The following is a 4,411-nucleotide window of genomic DNA, read 5'->3' on the forward strand; positions in this document are numbered from 1 at the left end:
GTAGTTCTAGGTTTCATAGAAGCTCTGCATAGAATTGCACAGTATCGCATATAACAACTCAGCCAGATTTTAATCATGGTTTCCCCGATCAAAAATCCGTTTTGTCATAGTAAATGTAAACCTGGTACCAATAAATTCACGGTTCTTTTTATTTATATTTTTCTAATTTACTACTCTCCAATTATTAATTACTTGTCGTCTGCCTACCGGGTAACAAAATCTGTTTACAGCACAATTATTTATCCCAGTATAATTTGTTGTTTGCACTTTTGCTTACAGCCCTTGTGCTCCAGTTATGTGGTTAAACCTTAACTTTGTATTATTTTCATTATGAAAATGCTAAATCCGCTTCTCTTAGTAAGCCTTACAATTGACTAATTGTTACGAACTTGTTTTCTACTTAATAAATTGTTTTCAATTATAAATACTGGCTTAAGAGGTGCCTTTGACTGAACCCCTATACCCACTCATGAGTCAGCTGTATGTGAAGATACCCAACTAGCTCGAAGCAAAGAAGCTGTTAACTTCAAGGTTCCCTGTGGCGATAATTGACCGTGAGCCTCGTAAGAATAGCTTGCGCCACGTTGTTATGATCGAAGCAAAGTACTGTCTTGGTCATTATTGTTCCCCTTCGTGCTAGGAGCTAGAAATGGCTACCCTTTTCGTGCCGTCTGCTAAGCTCGTACTGGAACGTGCTCTGTTTAGCTATATATACAATATATATATATATATATACAATATACGTTATCTATGTTAATTATCCGTGTAATTAATCATGAGAAGTTTAAGAATGCTTTTAATTAACATGTCTAAAGCGAATGTTTCGATTATCCAATTAATCTGAACAATTTATTAACCGATAAATGTATATATTTATCTTCAATGTCTGATTTTATTCAAATTCTATTAGAACCTAAACTAAATAGAAGACTTGGTCCTTGCTTCACTTGAGATTTTAGATGGCGTATAATTAAGGCCAAGTCATCGAGAAATCAAACAAATAAAACAAGTTTAAGAGCTGTCGAGTTATTGTCCTATATATATATATATATATATATCCGCTTAATGTTCTCAAAATAGTGCAAACGCCAGAAGACCTGCTAGGTAGCAGTATACTATTCTTACATACAAACCCGTCGGAATTTTAATGACTGATATGATATTGCGATATAAATCTCGATAAGGGAGATAAAGGAAAAGGTTTTTTTATTGTTTGGAACACGACAAAAAATTTATGTGTTTCGTGTCTGCTTGATCAGTTCCTCCACGCATTCAGTCTAGAAAAACAGTAGATTGTTCGTGTGCTAATAAAGAAGTTTCTCAAACTCCTTAGAACTGAGGAAATTTGAGGTATTTGCCCCGCAATTGTGACGCGATCTCAATTGAACGTAATCTTTTGCTTCGGATCTTCAATCAGTGTATGTGTTAGGCGGTCTGTTTAGGCTATATCAGAATGTGTCCAGTGAACATACCTAGTAAGCGCTTCAGAAGGCAAGATTATTTTATTACAGTTTATAGCAATAAAAGTTTCGTGTAAGATAATATACGTCGCTGCTAGGCTCATAATGGTTATATTTTTCTAAAATGAGCATACATATACACTTAGTTAATTGGCTTATCTTTAAAAGCTAAGATATAACACAGTCTGGCAGTTTCGGTTATGAGATACTGATATATAATGTACCCGTATATATTCAAGCTACACCAACAAGTAATGTCGTTTATCTACTGCTGGTATATCGATCATACTGTCAAGAAAAGCTTCTTCCAAGATTTTCTTTTCAAATAAGACTTTAGCCTTACCCAGTGACAATAGTTCGCCATTCATCAAGGTCCGTATGTGGCGTGGTGAGAATGGCCGCTGCGGTGGCAAAAATACCCCTTATCTGTCAGCGACCCAATAATATAATTGTATCCCAAAGCTATCGAAATCTGTTTTGTGACGTTGTATCTATCTTAATAATAGATCAGTGCTTTAATGCTGCTGATGCACTGTGGTTCTACCTGGAGCGAAAGCAAGCTTAAGGCGTACTGATACAGAAGGCCATACAATGATCACAAGCACCCTATACCCGGCAACCCTCGATAATTCTATGTTTTCCTTTGTGCAACAGAAAATTTTTTGCGGGGCACTAACTGAGAAGTTCTAGTCATTGCTAGCTGCAATCACGGATTCCATATTGGATCGCCAAAATATTTTATCATAAACAATCTACTTGCCAGAGTGTGCATGCCATTACCATGCGTCATTTGATAGTGTCAGAATCACCAGATTTCTGTTTTTGTACACTGCGATAGCTGAAGACAGCCTATTGATAATTATTTAAAATCTCTCTAAAAACTCGTATAATAGAGTTTTTTACAGCAGATTTACTGATTATATGCAGAAGTCTCTCCAAGGCCAAAGGGGCTCAGGTTCACGCACGCTCAGACCACAGATTTTGTGACCCTACGAATATAGTTACGTAGCTCAACGCAGTTATAGCGAAACGTGGCAGTGATCGATAGGAGAATTATTTTCGTCTAATAAACCTGCCGTGTCAAAAGATAATTATATGCTAAAAATAACACTTCAATATCCAATTTATTAGAAGCAGTTTTACTAATTTGAACACTGCATGCAAACAACTCGCGGGGCTTTTGTGACCCGGGGGATACGTAGCGCAAATGTTAAAATCCTTTACTCAGTAAACGGCACGCCCTTGGAGCACATGAACTTAAATGGTAGGTAAAATTGTACAGGTAAAACGTGAGCGTCGTTCGATACGAGCAAAATTCAATATACTGCATTCATCGTAGCTGCGAATCATTAGGATTGACAAAGGTAGGTTGATCTTCAGTCAACATCCACTTATTACAGACAAGTTTCCACTTATCCAAATATTTATGTGAGCGCATACATGCACACAATGTATACTCGTGTTTTCGGTTCTGATTTTGGTGTTTTCCGCACGGTGTTAGTGTTGTGTAGACTATTACAGGTGAGATCGTTCTTGTTCTTGGCATTCTTACCTTGGGAAGCGCTAAAAGACATGGCAAAGTTTCTTGCTTCTGTCATCTTTTCCGATGACGTTTCATGGTTGTAACAACTGGGCGGTGTCACTTCCGTGGATAAAAGAATCGTTGTCCGCCCTGACAATCAAATTAAAGATGGGTTGGTGATATCGGCAGTGGTCGTAACTGGGTCTGCCTCCTCTGTCGCGCGCCACTTGCACGGCGGAAGGTGGCCCCTCAACACAAGCAGAGAACTCAATGCCATGATTTGTGCATGCAAAATTTCGTCGACGCTACGTGAGAGTAGGTATTCAGTGTAGCCGGACGCGTTTCTGAGTCTGTGCGTGGAAAGAGGAACGACTACTTACAGTCTTGCGTGGGCAAGCGTGAGGTAAACTATATCTCTTCTCGTAGCATCCGCATTGAAACCTTTTTATCTAGTAACGCTTTTTGAGTGGGTTGAAATGCACGCGGCCCGACGCTGAGCTGTGTTCGTTCTCTACCTTTAATAAGCGACGTCTGCTCTACACATTTTTCGCATCAGTTGTGTCTGTTATCGAGAATACTAGGTTGTACCAACAACCGCATAATAACGATGAAAGTAGAAAGCCAGAAGGAGACCATTATGTATGAGTCCTTGTCTCAAAGGAGGCAGCTGATAACATGTAGGGCCGGCACAGAAGTTTATATGTGAACTGTTGGTTGATAAACTTCAGGCTTAAGTGCCGCTTCAAGTGAAACTATTGTGTACACTGTTCTGCGTGCATTAGTGCCAAGCGTCTAAGCGTACTAGGGCTTATATGGGTTCGGTTCCATCGAGAAAAGAGAAACAGCCGCTTACGGACAATGTTGCTGCTAGCAAGTACGTTTTAACAAAGATAAAAGAGTACAGCACCAGCTGTATATAGAGGTGTGCTATTTTGTGCGACCGAGGTATGAACACATGACCGCTGACCGCCTATTAATGGACGGACCCTGGTGTAGTGTGGATGATCGTGTTTAAAAAATACACCAAGGACAAAGGAGTCTCGCCAAAGTCGTTTCTAACACCTGACTCTGACTTAACGATGCTACGGGCTAGTGCTCCATCACAGATTCATATTAAACACAGAAAAATTCGTCTCATGTATAAATACATAAGGTACGTGCTCGTTCGCTTGCAGCGTAGAAACGACAAGGTTAAGGGTCCAGAATGGCGGTATTTTTAAATCATCTATTCAGAAAAAATGTGCCTATTTACAATCAATTAGACAGAGGTGGCCTTACGCATTTCCAAATTTACAATAAAACTTTTGTTAGGCCTTGTTTTCATTTAACATGTAACTTGTTTGTGCCTTACTAGATACCAAAAATCAATGTTTAAGTCTGCTAAACATTAGCAACTATGTATAATGACAGCAAATATAATTCGAGTCGC

The 4,411-nt window shown here is 39.1% G+C and overlaps 1 long non-coding RNA gene across 7 annotated transcripts in view; it reads right to left on the minus strand.

Moving 5' to 3' along the window:
• LOC111269032 (uncharacterized) overlaps positions 1–4,149 on the minus strand; it is a 22,938-nt gene extending 18,789 nt beyond the window's left edge. The window contains exon 1 of one of the 7 annotated variants that reach the window (XR_015314437.1): positions 3,013–4,149. This is a non-coding gene — a long non-coding RNA (uncharacterized LOC111269032). The remainder of the gene's footprint in view (positions 1–3,012) is intronic. The other 6 variants (XR_015314438.1, XR_002685521.2, XR_002685522.2 and 3 more) reach the window with 6 other exon arrangements.
• Positions 4,150–4,411: the final 262 nt, after the last annotated feature.

Source organism: Varroa jacobsoni, unplaced genomic scaffold (assembly GCF_002532875.2).
Source record: "Varroa jacobsoni isolate VJ856 unplaced genomic scaffold, vjacob_1.0 scaffold_1346, whole genome shotgun sequence".
Taxonomy (NCBI): domain Eukaryota; kingdom Metazoa; phylum Arthropoda; class Arachnida; order Mesostigmata; family Varroidae; genus Varroa; species Varroa jacobsoni.